Genomic DNA, 14,628 nt, shown 5'->3' with positions numbered 1-14,628 from the left:
AGCTGCATACATACGTAAATGAAGCGAATTATAAAACCCATTGAGAGCCAGTCATGCGTGCGGGGATTGCACTTGGTACTTTAGTGGAGCAAAGCCGAACTGAAGTTTCAACAACCTGGTCCAGTATCTATTCAACTTCGTTTAGTGACAAATTGGCAATAGTACCGTAACGATAGAATTTTATAAACCATAATGTTCCCGAACATTTCAGGAACAATTATTTTCAGTCAAACAAAATTGATGCACATGAAGTGTTTGCGAAAGTTTTTATCCTCAATGTGATTTTTAAGATAAGATTTTGTGGATAAAAGTAGCATACTTTGCTAATAGGTACTTAAACTACGTGTTGTTTGGCGGTTCTTTAAACCTTTTTTACATTACTTTAATTAGATTTTACATTGAACTAAAAATGTGGCAAAAATGTGAAATTTCACACGTTTTCGGGGGTTATTCTCTCTTCACTCTTCGACCTTCCTCTATTCTCTCAAGACGGTCATAGTAAAAGAAAGTGAGAGCTAAATCTGTTAAAATAGTTATTAGGTTCAACTAACGACGTTTTCTTTTTCATCATTCTCAAGGACTTTCAGCTTCCATCCGGTCGTTTTACACAAACAACCTTTCTGAGAATTTTCCCGCCCACGATCCTTTTAAAACCTGCTTATAAATATTTCTAAATGTATTCCATTGCTTTTCCTGAATCTTTTAACTCGTCCCACAGTCACCGGTCCCCTGAGCCTATTGAATTACGCGCGTTTTATGGATACGGGGTAGTTTACGCAAATGTCTCAGAAGGCTACTCCCTGCCGTTGGTATATTACCCTCTAGGGGAAAAGAGGTGACATTTCCTTTTTTTCTCGTAGAACAAGCGTTCGTTTTTATAATTCATGCTAGAATGCTGTTACGAGACTCGAATATGTATTTGCTTGGCTATTTCTATACCTTCACATTCCATAATAGGTTATTTTAGATTGCAAATGCCAAAATAAAGTGGTTAAATATTACTACCTATTTCAAATTAGTAGCTATATATTTCAAATTAGTAGCTATATATTTGACAAGGGCAAGTTACACCAATTGATGCCATTGTAGTCCAATTTCGTATATCAATTCTACATTATTTGCTTGTTAAAACCACGATGATACCGAAAAGTAACTAATTCGCGGTAAAATGTACTTAACAAGTATTGTATTTGTTTGATCGTTATGCTTAAAATTAAAGTATCTACAATTGACGCAACTACCTAAACTAATGTAACTTAAAGTAAACTAAGTTAATGTTTCAAGTCCGGAACTCTGAAGACGGTAAAAAATGCTAGACCTTAATCTAGGGTTTTAACTTTACCATATGTTTATGTATATGTGATCTTATCTAATCTAATACCTTTAAACGAGCAATTCTTGTATATTTGTTTATTTATATATTTATTCATTTATATCTATATATATTTCCGGGTTCTCGGGAACGGCTCTAACGATTTCGATTAAATTTGCTATATGGGGGTTTTTGGGGACGAAAAATCGATCTAGCTAGGTTTTATCTCTGGGAAAACGCGCATTTTCGAGTTTTTATATGTTTTCCGAGCAAAGCTCGGTCTCCCAGATATTATGAATAATGACTAAGTAGGTATCATTATTTCCTATGTATCAACAAAAATCGTTGCGGACCAAACTCATATAATATATATGATATTATTTTCCCATGTTTAAATCTACATAATTTTATTACAGCCAATTTTTGCATATATTTCGGATCAAGCGGTACCGAATGGCGTGAGGCTCCTATTTTTTTGGTTATTAAGGGCAAACCGAATTATTAACACGCCACCGAATTAGACCACAAATGAAATGTAATGCGTACCCATCTGACTTCGTATCCGACGCAATGCGTAGTACGACTGGTCTTATTCTGACTTTGGAACAATTTCTTACTTAATCTGAATATCATTAATTCAGACGTTAATATGAAATTTGCCGTAAACTGACGTATTTATCAAACCCCGTCGTTACAATAATATACTATAAAAGAGAATAAGCGAACGCTGCATTGGAAATAAATCCGCGTAAAAGGGCATAAGTGTTACGTGGAACTTACACCTTTTTGCACCTGCGCCGCCCGAGACTTGTACCCTTATTCACTAGGGCTACAGAAATTAGAGTGAATCAAAGAACGCAGCACTATGGTTACACTCTACATAGTCTACATACAAATCGCACGCGTGCCTATACTGATATAAAATGCCTTTTAAAAGTCATGCATTTACAACGTGACGTAATCCAATTTCTTAATAAAAATATTTGTTAATCAGCATTAAATTTCGTTACCACGCGTGAATTAAAGACATTGATTTAAATTGAATCGTCCATTATAATAAATTCCCGGACGTCCGCGGACACGGCGCCCATTCAATTACCTCGGACGTTGAGTGACAATAATTACCGAAAATGTACTGTTCGCATTTTATCATACGATAAATTACTATAAATTGGACGTTGTATCGATAGGTACGACATTCAATGAGGAAACTTTACTCGGCTTTAAAATTGGCCTAGTAAAATTCGAATTACGTACATCATTATTACCTGTCTACTCAAATGTACCTATTTTTAATTTTTGGGTCATCGGAGCTTATGCCATATTCGAGACCTGACCGACCAAAGACTTGTTCTCTTTTACATCTAACGCGCGTAATTAGCTAAACCCCATAAATATAATATTGTGACATACCTGATGGAGGTATCTATTAAGCTGGTTTTAGTGTCACGCGGACCGTCCGTGCGGATCGCTCCGCAGCGGACCAATATGTATTAAGCGGACCACTCTATAACGCTCACTGAACTTAATACATATTGGTGCGGTGCGGAGCGATCCGCACGGACGGTCCGCGTGACACTAAAACCAGCCTTATAGGTATGTCCATTCGTTTTTATGATTTTTATGATACATAATGAATCGAACCAACAATCCTACCTCATTTTCAAATTCAAACAACAATATAAATGAATATAAAACAATAGTTTACAATATTTCAGAATCCGGCGGCGTGTATAGAGGCGCGCACGGAATTCAAATCGCGACCGCGACCGCACGCATTAAATTCGCGGTGACGTGACAACATGACACGGACGCGCGATAACAGCGACGCTTTGTCGGAATCACTTCCTATCGAGATTTTTGAAGTGAAAACTTCTTTAGCGGCGCTGTGCACTTTTTGAGGTGGGGAAAAAATGTTAAACTCGCGACAGGTCACGTGACCGTAAGACGGACACGTGCCCTGCCCTAGTAACACGGTCGCATTTATATCGTTTATCACCATGCCTGTCACGTTCTAACAAGTATGTAAGTGCGAAAGTGACGGGCATAGTGATAGTCGATAAAAATATGGAACCGTGCTGAGCCCGCTGATCGAAAAACTGTTATAATGTCATTGAGTTTTCACTTCTGCCGGCACTCCCGGAGTGCAACTCGTTGTTTTGTGCCAAATGGCAAAAAACGGAACCCTTATAGATTCGTCATGTCTGTCTGTCTGTCCGTCTGTCCGTCTGTCCGTCTGTCCGTCTGTCCGTCTGTCCGTCTGTCCGTCCGTATGTCACAGCCACTTTTCTCCGAAACTATAAGAACTATACTGTTGAAACTTGGTAAGTAGATGTATTCTGTGAACCGCATTAAGATTTTCACACAAAAATAGAAAAAAAAACAATAAATTTTTGGGGTTCCCCATACTTCGAACTGAAACTCAAAAATTTTTTTTTCATCAAACCTATACGTGTGGGGTATCTATGGATAGGTCTTCAAAAATGATATTGAGGTTTCTAATATCATTTTTTTCTAAACTGAATAGTTTGCGCGAGAGACACTTCCAAAGTGGTAAAATGTGTGTCCCCCCCCCCCTGTAACTTCTAAAATAAGAGAATGATAATACAAAAAAAAAAATATGATGTACATTACCATGTAAACTTCCACCGAAAATTGGTTTGAACGAGATCTAGTAAGTAGTTTTTTTTATACGTCATAAATCGCCTAAATACGGAACCCTTCATGGGCGAGTCCGACTCGCACTTGGCCGCTTTTTTATTTAAAAACTGTGACATTATAAGTGAATTTAAGAAGTTTGGCGTATAAAATGTAAGAAAAGGCTTTTTATATGAGAGAAAATACCTTTCTTTCGTTTCGGTACGAGTAGCGGATATGAAAGAATTTATATTATTCAAACGATAATAAAATAATAAACTGAACATATGAAAGGGAACCCTGATTTTCACGGTTGCCAACAAACAATAATCGTACCGGAAAGCGCCATCTATTTCGGCTGTCAAACTAGCACGTTTTTTTCTTAGACTTTACCTCTCTATAAAAATCGATACCTGTCTTTGGTATACCAAACTAACTAACTAGTTATAACTAAAACTCCGTATTAAATACTTTGTGCATGATTAATTAGAATACATTAGTATGTAAATAGTATGTGCAAAAGTTTTACCGCAGGACTCATTTCAAGTTTGAAGGGTGAATTCTAAACATTCCAAATTATGTGTAACAACATACCTAATCCAACATAATTCGGTGCTGTCAAATCTAAAATGATAAGCATAAGATTTAAATCTTGGACAAGTTAATAATAGAGCGTGTAAATTCTTATACACATTATAATATTATTTTGGTTCTATTTAACTCCAAAAGCTAGCTACTCGGCTACTAGCTTTTCGGTGAAGGAAAACATCGTGAGGAAACCTGCATACATCTGCGAAGATATTCAAAGGTGTATGTGAAGTCCCCAATCCGCATTGGGCTAGCGTGGGGACTATAGCCCAAGCCCTCTCGCACATGAGAGGAGGCCTGTGCCCAGTAGTGGGACGTATAAAGGCTGAATTATTATTATTATTATTTTAACTCCAAAAGACGATAACATGAACCTTTTTTTTAACTTTATTATTGTTTAACTAAAAAAACGTGCCCTGGAGCTAAGCGGGTATTACTTCTTCTGCTTTGATGAAATTGTATGTATAGGTATACATTTTTTTTTTCGTTTTTAGACCTGATAGTCTCTATTATTGACTTGTCTCTGGTTGAATATTACCCCAAGCCTTTTACAACTTCAGTGCCCTTTAGATACATTTGCTACGAACTACACCAAATTACACTAGACGCTTTCAGAACAAAATCTTGTAATCGAAGTTTCGTAAGAATTATTACTTGAAACTTTACAGAATGTAATTACTCCGATGATAAGTAAGAGGTATTATAATATTTATCATTCCATTGCCACCCAATTGCCGTGCATTGTGGGGCACAGTTTCGACTGCCTCCACAGTGCGCGGCCGGCCGGGAGCGTGTGCGTCTGTGTCGAGCTCCAGGTGGTGGAACAATACAAGTACTTGGGCTTGCTTATAGATTATAAGTTCTCATGGCAGCCACATGTAAATGGCTTATGCAATAAATTAAGAGCAGTACTTGCAAAATTCCACCACCTGAAGTTCGTGTTAAATAGGGCTACTATGTATGCAGTGTACTATGCTCTAGTGGATTCGCTGTTGTCGTATGGGCTGTCAAGTTACGGTCGTACATTTAAAACGTATCTAGATAAGATAAAGGCACTGCAGATTAGATTCATGAAATTAATGGTTGACAAGAAAACTAAAATAAAATGTAAAAGTACTACCTATGAAAAGCTCTTCTTAGAATGTAATATTTTAACAGTCCATGAAAAAGTCAAGTTAGTATTAGCTCTAGAACAAATGTGTAATGATGAGTTTAAAATACCTATTGTCAATCAAAGGTTAATAAGAAACAGAGATAGTAATAAATTGCTGGTACCTAGTTTTACGAATTATTATGGCCAGAGAAGTAGAAAATATTTAGTCCCTAAGATCTATAATGAGTTACCGTCGGATTTAAAGACCACAAGGATGACAAAACAAACATTTAAAAAGAAACTAAGCAATTTTTTATTAAACAAAATACAAAGTCAATAATACGTTACATTTTAATTTTATTTTGATTTTCTTTTACTGTACGCTAAGAATATAGAGTTAACCCCTTACTTCATGTCATAAATAAAAAGTATTTGTTTAAAAATGAACTTTAATAGTTGCTATATAGGGCTGCGCATGAGGTAAAGGGTTAAGTAGATACCTAAGTTTAAGTTACCTATCAACTACCTAGCTTGCAAATACATAAAGGAGCCTCGTCTGCCAACAAACCACTCTGTGGTTTGGCAGAAGAATATATGTAATTAGTTATAAGAAAGATCTCTGAATAAACGTTTTATTTTATTTTTTTATTATTTTATTTCAACTGCTTAAATGGCGTACTTTTGCGAAATTTAATAATCGGTATAAATAATTAAATTTGCACTACGAATGTATCAATCAACTGGGAAAACATGAAACGCTAGTTAGGTTAATAATAATAATAGACGATAAAATAGGTATTTGTGAAAAATGTAATGAGGATTTTTTGTACATTGTACCCAAAATACTACGAGTATTAAATAAAATTAGGGTGTAACTGGGTTATTTAATTAGGATACAAGTTTTATTTTGATACGGTACGTACGAGTCCATTTTTTTACTCCCCTTTGACAAAATAATAAAGTGTTATTACCGTATTAAAAATATTAATAACATGTTCATGTTATCACTTAGGCAAAAGCCACTAATCTCCTAATTTTATTGCCACGCAATGTTTTAGCAATTTAACGCCACTCGCAAATAGTTGTAATTTCATTCAATTCTGGATCATATAACGCAATGCGTTTCATAGTAACACAAATAAATCGAGATAAAATATCACTTTCTCGGCCTATTTACCTCATGAATCAATAAATTAATTACTTTGTCCCAAGCATTTCAACGATATAGTACAAATGAATGATAACGACATAATATGAGCGTGAATAGATTACTTGACATCATCAATACATATTATAAAACAAAGTCCCCTGCCGCGTCTGTCTGTCTGTATGTTCGCGATAAACTCAAAAACTATTGTACGGATTTCATGCGGTTTTACACCTATTAATAGAGTGGTTCTTGAGGAAGGTTTTGGTGTATAATTCGTAAAGGTTTTGTGTAAATTCGTTGAACTACCCGTGCGAAGCCGGGACGGGTCGCTAGCTTTATTAAAGATATGTTACTGACGTTCTATCCACGGTCACATGAGGGTCCTTTAAGTGGGCGATAGACTTTATGACCTATTCTTGATGTACGAGTACTTATGAGTAGTAGTAGAAAGGTTTCTTTGAGTACAACTTCTACTAATTTATTGGAGATGGCATTCTTCACATTGATGATATTACTTAATGCCCGTTAGTATAATTGGCAATCTTTAATTGAACAATAGTCTTTTCAACCCACACACCTGACAGATGAATCACATAATTATTTTGCTATACTTACCTATTTAGTTATTTTGTGAAGTTTAACTTGTAATGACTACATATTTTTATTTTATTAAGGACTTACAATAATATTCAATACAAATATTTTACACTGTCGTTTCCAAAGTTGGAAAACAAGTTAGTACAAAATAACAAAACTTTTGATAAAAGTACATACGTCTACTTAGATATTTTTTATACAAAACGGTTTTTATATATTTTTTTCCATATCAAACCACTTTAAATGTCCAAGAATCCAAACTGTATTATTGTTTGAAGACCTTGCTCTCTGCAACTTAGGTTCACCGTAATGAAACGCGTAGGCCTTAATACCTACTACGGCTCAAATCTTCAAGGGCCGGAATAAGTACAATTTAAACTTTCATGGGTAACAAGGTAACCGCTATATTTTCTTTCACCGGCGAGTGAACCATGAATTTGTTAACACCTACATACATAAATATTGCGAGAGCCGACCTGTTAAAAAGGCCCGGGTACTTTTGGCTGGTTGATTGCTTTTTATTCCACGTTATGTAAGAGGCTAAGTCAGTAAAATTATATTTAAAAGTGCTGTACTCGACAGATTATGAAGGAAATGAATTTTATTTCTAGTTACTTATGTTCTGACATACCGTATATTTTTATAACGTAAAAAAACGTCACTTTTGACACTGACACATCCAATCCATGTTGTCAATCTTTAACAAATTTTTGACGTATCTTAAAGTTCGAATCATGCCGATTGTCTTTCACGAACTCAATAGGGCCAGGTGCGGTAAATATAAAACACGGGTTAAAATAAGACTAAGTTTTTAACACTCAAAGACTTATCCTATTTCCTATTCCGTTTAAAAAGAAGCCTTGTGAGTAGACTTCCATTTTAATAGAATAGGAATGAACTGATAAGTCTTCGAGTGTTAAAAACTTAGGCTTATTTTACCAGTGTTTTATATTTACCCCACCTGACTCTACCGAGAGCGATAACAGAATAAATTAAAAAGAATAAAAAGAAGTACCTATTCGTTATTGCCTAGACAAATTGAGCCTTATGTAATTGCATTATTTATTTATATTTTTTCTAGGTATCAAGAGCAAAAAATCGAGTGTACCTATACTAAAACACCCTTTGACTCACGGATCTGTATTTTTCAGCTGCATTTTTTATTTTTTCCTGTGTTGTTTCAAAATATTTATCACAGTTGCTTATAAACTGAGGTATTTCATGTAGGTTTAGCTGGAATAATAACAAAAAATAAGTTGCAATAAATGCCTACATGCTGTGTTTCACAAATTGTGACAATTATGTAGGTAGGTATATCAACTTGCTGTAACTTATACTCAAGTAATTCACAATGGACTTGAACATAATTCAATAAGCAACGCACACAATAAACTTTCTGTTCGATTGGAGTATCGATATATAACTAAAAGGAAGCCCGATGTCCAACCTCCTTCAGGCGTTTGATGGATTGACCCATAGGACTTTTGTTCCAACTCCGATAATTAATTTGGCCCGTCTATAGGGTTGTCGGGTTCCATTGGGGTCGCGTTAATCTAGCACACTATGACCGACAAGAGAATAGTCCCGTATCTCGATTTCTGACATGTGAATGAACAATACGCTATTGGTTAATTAGATACTGAATACAACGATTGTTCAGGTGGCGCTTGGATTCGGTGAACGCATCGAATTTATTCCAGGATGTGGCATGTCCTCTAAACTGTCCTCATAATTATACGAAATTATTTTTCGATATTATAAAGGTACTTTATGTCAAATTCTAAAAAAGAGAAGATATTTCGCACCTGATTTAAAACTTACAAATACTTTTGTTCGTATAAATACTTATGCAAATAGCTTCTTGAGGTTAGTATAAAATAAACTTTTGTCTTCGACAAATCTTCATAAAATTGACGTTTAGCACGTTTGAAATGTGTATAATTTGTGTCCACTTTCTAAACTAATAATGTTGATTATTACAAATCATAGGTGTATGGCAATTATAAAACGCAAACATTTTGATAGGGACAGCATTTACATAGAGGATTAACTTCAAACCAGTACCTAATTGCTCAACTCACATAGAGGTAAAATGTTATTAAATCTTGATATTTAAGTGCCTGTTCATTACATTATGCAAATGCAAATCACCTTTGAAATACAATCCCAAAGCCTACGCACTTGTGTGCTTACTCAAAATGGCAATCTAAACACGATTTGCTACATCACGCGTCGCGTCGAGTCGTAGCACAATTTAGTTAAGACACACTTCCTCTCCATTGGAATTAATTACATATTATATAAATCACATACTAGAAAAAAATACTGATAGTGACACTAATATATATTAGGTTGGTGTAAACGTATTGTACAATACACAACATAAAATGTGTACAGAAAAATAATAATATGTACCTATATATAATATGTATATGTGTGTAAAATATGTATATACTCGAAGGTTAGCTGTAAGAGATCCCTATAGGGATAAGTTCGCCTTTTTACCTTTATTTCTGTAAATTTTATGTAAATCTGTGTTGTGTACAATAAAGTGATTACTACTACTACTATGTATAGTACGTATACAATTATTATGCACTTTACGTCCATTAGCTGAGCACAAAACGCCTAAGGGTTTTAGCACTAAATCATGTGCCAACTATGGCACGCTGGGCTAAACGTGTTAACTAGGTATTGGCACGCCCACAATACCTTGCACAAGCCAAAATTATGAAAGCTGGGGCGATCTAAATCAATGGTGGATTTAGGTACCTAGTACCAACCTATGGCGTACCTATATGTAAATATATTAAATTATCAGTCCGAGAACTAACGTTATAATATCGTTAACCCACTTTCAGTTCTAAGACGATCATAAAATTTTCTCAAGTCAAATAATCTGGCAAGAAAAGATGATTATCTGTTCACACTTCAATTGGCTTAGGCGTCTCAAATCCTATCAAATAATTAATGTCTAAGAAACATTCTCAGACTATTACAACAGACGCTTAAATTAACTTCAATTAAATGTATTTACTGAATCATATGTGCCAGATTGTTAAGAAATAAGAACTTGCTATGATAGTTCTAGAGTAAGATATAAAATATAATAATTATAGGTACCTACCTATGGCAGACAATTTAAGATAATGGAGACAGGTGATATCCTAGAGCACAACTCAAAGGTTTCTTGAACTACACTCAAAAACCATGAAAAAAGTTCATATTGTAAGCTTTTTTATTTAAAGTGACCTATTTCAATCGACTTTTAGTGTAACTCAATTTTAAATAAAAATAGTATGCTCTATTTTCTTTGCACTTTTATTTTCTTCGATGCCCGTTCGCATAAGTAAACATAATATTTTGTCATGAAAACGTTATCTACCTTACAAGTACGTGCAAAGTGACCCTAAGGTTTTTTTATAATAAACTAGCGACCCGCCCGGCTTCTTAACAAATTATACATAAACCTTCCTCTTGAATCACTCTATCTATTAAAAAAAACCGCATCAAAATCCGTTGCGTAGTTTTAAAGATCTAAGCATACATACAGACAGACAGACAGACAGCGGGAAACGACTTTGTTTTATACTATGTACGTATAGTGATGAAGAAAGGGTTTAATACCATATCTCGCTAATGACTTACCGGTAGGTACTATAAAAATCCATCCAACTTAAACCCTATGCATATATTAGCTAAACATATACGTATAGGAAAGAAATAAATTATTGCCTCAGTTAATTTGTTGTAAGTACCAAATTGAATAAACGCTTATTTTCCTTCTTAAAAATCTTTTTTCCTAAATGTAAAATTTAGGTTGGTTTTTAGGGTTCCGTAGCCAAATAGCAAAAAACGGAACCCTTATAGATTCGTCATGTCTGTCTGTCTGTCTGTCCGTCTGTCTGTCCGTCCGTATGTCACAGCCACTTTTGCCCCGAAACTATAAGAACTATACTGTTGAAACTTGGTAAGTAGATGTATTCTGTGAACCGCATTAAGATTTTCACACAAAAATAGAAAAAAAACAATACATTTTTGGGGTTCCCCATACTTCGAACTGAAACTCAAAATTTTTTTTTTTCATCAAACCCATACGTGTGGGGTATCCATGGATAGGTCTTCAAAAATGATATTGAGGTTTCTAATATCATTTTTTTCTAAACTGAATAGTTTGCGCGAGAGACACTTCCAAAGTGATAAAATGTGTGTCCCCCCCCCCCCCTAACTTCTAAAATAAGAGAATGATAAAACTAAAAAAAATATATGATGTACATTACCATGTAAACTTCCACCTAAAATTGGTTTGAACGAGATCTAGCAAGTAGTTTTTTTTTAATACGTCATAAATCGCCTAAATACGGAACCCTTCATGGGCGAGTCCGACTCGCACTTGGCCGCTTTTGTATTTGTGTTACGTATAGTTTTAGTTTTGACGTAAATTTAGTAAGCGATGACAGGGTAGATTGATACGATAGGCTGAAATGGGCGACTATTTTTCAGAGTTTCAAGTCGTTTCCTGCACGCAGTACAGTATGTAACTGAACGAAAATCAATTACTCAAACCCGTTAATGTTTAGGTCATACTAAGCAACTTTTACTATGGGACCAACCCCGAAATCGCGAAAAAAAAAATTGACTCTTCCATAGGAAATTTCAACATCAGACCAGCAAAATGTATGAAACATCCAATTCTTTTTCCGCGTTTTCGGGGTTGGTCCCATAGTAAAAGTTGCTCAGTATGAGGGCGTCTTTTTTTGTCCCCTACACTTTTTTTTTTTAATTTGGGATTTTTTTATGTTATTTCTACTCAGAATCACGGGCTCTTTCTATCCTAATAGGAGAAAAAAAGTGTCCTAAGGTTTTTATTTCCATTACGTCACCATTTTTCATAGACTTTGTATGGCGGTCGCGGAATGGAAAGTTCGAAAAATGTATGGAAATTTTGGGACACTTTTTTTCTTCTATTAGGATAGAAAGAGCTCGTGATTCTGAGTAGAAATAACGTAAAAAATTCCAAATTTGAAAAAAAAAAGTGTAGGGGATAACAAAAAAAACGCCCATGACCTAAAGATTAACGGGTTTGAGTAATTGCTTTTCGTTCAGTTACATACTGTATAATTATTACCTCGTGGCCACGGTTCGTTTATAAATCAAATATGTACTTAACTTTCGTTATACTGGATAATATTGCAATGGTATGTTTTACACGGAAAATTGTTAAAATATAAGTTGTTTAGGTAGTCAATAGATTGAAATTTTAAGTACCTAAATAAATGAAATAAATATACATTAAATTAAAGTAAACTTAAAATCAATAAAGCTAGGTTTTTTTTTGCTAAAATGTGTTCATTCATTCATTCATTTATTTTATTCATTAACAATATTATACATTGTATATACATTGTGTTTGAATGTCATTCTATATAACTATCTTAATTAACCTTAAATATAAAAATAATATTTACAATATAAAAATATTACACTTTCATAGCACATAACTAATAATCTCTGTAGTATTCTCTAATTTCTGTAGTATTTTGAAGGAGCTGGCCGCATTACCCTATAGTTAGTTAGCGTTAAGAATGCAGTAGACTCATCATTGTCCGCCGGCCTCGCAACGCTCGTAACCAACAAAATCGTTCCTGATTATAAAATCAAGTTCACGGTGACCAGTTGAAGACATACTTTTTAATTAGGAACGATTTGATTGGTTACGAGCATCGCTAGACCGGCGGACAATGAGTTTACTGCATTCTTAACGCGAACGAGCTGTAGCTGGATTCCTCGCAATATGGTTAGACAAAGCTCGGTAAATCTGTAGTCCTGCTGGTTTCCTCGGACAGTCAGTCTTTGAAGTCAAAGGCAAAAATTACTTTGTTTAACATTTACGCGTAGGTATACGCGCAGGGGACTTTGTTTTTTTGTCTTTGCTAATTAGTACAGTCAGCTGCAGAGAAAAGGTGCCACCCCTGCATAGAAGTTTGTATGCAGGGGTGGTACCTTTTCTCTGCAGCTGACTGTACCTAACTGTTAATTTAGATTATACTACGCACGACACGTTGCAAATATTTAAAGCAGCGAATTGTAATTTAATTGCTTTTCTTTTGTGAAAAATTACTTATGAAAAAAATATACTGCACAATTTAAATGCAGCCATGCTAAAGCGATGATTCAAGCTCCAACACAATGGAGCATAGTTTACGACTACTTAATAACGGGCTGTTCTCAAACTTCGCTTGTTCCTCTTTTTGAAATGTTTCATGTATTTCCTGAATGATAGCAAAACTTTAATAAACAGCTTTAAACGGAATGTGAAAATAGCGTGAGAGAACTCGGACGATAATTTCAACTGAATACAAACAAAAAGTTATTGATGAGTTTCGTTTATAGTTATACCAAGGTTTTCCTAGAGTTGATACAAATACATTTCAGGCTAGAAGCTTATTTAAACTTTCAAAATCTATCCTTGATTTGAGATGTTTGACGATGACGTTAATCGCAGTGAATAAGTACGCATATATCCAGATAATTGATCTCTTCCAGACAACCTTAAAACTAAGTATGCGTATACTTAGTTAGATTTTTGAGAATGTTCTTCATTAAGATTAGGTATTTCTTTAAAAGATCGATCTGTGAGTATTATACTATACATATGTTTATTACCTTTCCGTCGTTATTTTATCACTTGATTTTATCTAAACCACATACTACTAAATCTTAGTATTCATTCAATATGGTAATCAATGTACCAACGAAACCAACAAAAGACTTTCCTGTACCTATTAATGCTCGGACATACCACACGGGTCCGTTTAATTATAACCCATTTGTAATCAATGCACGTTCACAAAATGAACGGCCTTCATTCAAAACTGATTTCGCTAAAATATCCAATATTCGTGTCAATTAATGCTCTTTTCACGGTCCCCAACACGATTCCATCTGAATTGCAAATCGATATTTTTTTCCTTCCCCGCTGCAGTCCAAACTCGACATGAATCTCTAGTGATGTTCTTTTCCCGGTAATATTTCCCTAGCGGGAATACGACTGCTGCTGGAATCATTCCCTTCAGACTCTAGTGAGCAATTGAGCATTATTGAATATTTGTTTTGTCGAATCTATAGGAAAAACTACTAGTGTGTCACAGTCATCTCCAACTACTTCGTTTAAAGCAAGATCTTCTGCATTTTAACTAGTTAACCTGCTAAGAACTGTAAGAACTATTGAATTCGAAATTCTAAGTAAAC

The 14,628-nt window shown here is 34.8% G+C and overlaps 1 protein-coding gene across 1 annotated transcript in view; it reads left to right on the top strand.

Annotated features, from left to right (window-relative positions):
* LOC134652122 (collagen alpha-1(XVIII) chain-like) overlaps positions 1–14,628 on the top strand; it is a 202,925-nt gene that overhangs the window by 96,177 nt on the left and 92,120 nt on the right. The gene's annotated exons all lie outside the window — the stretch shown is intronic.

The sequence above is a fragment of the Cydia amplana genome, chromosome 11, assembly GCF_948474715.1.
Source record: "Cydia amplana chromosome 11, ilCydAmpl1.1, whole genome shotgun sequence".
Taxonomy (NCBI): Eukaryota; Metazoa; Arthropoda; class Insecta; order Lepidoptera; family Tortricidae; genus Cydia; species Cydia amplana.
The sequence above is the reverse complement of the archived record's forward strand: the minus strand, read 5'-3'. Positions and strand labels throughout refer to the sequence as shown.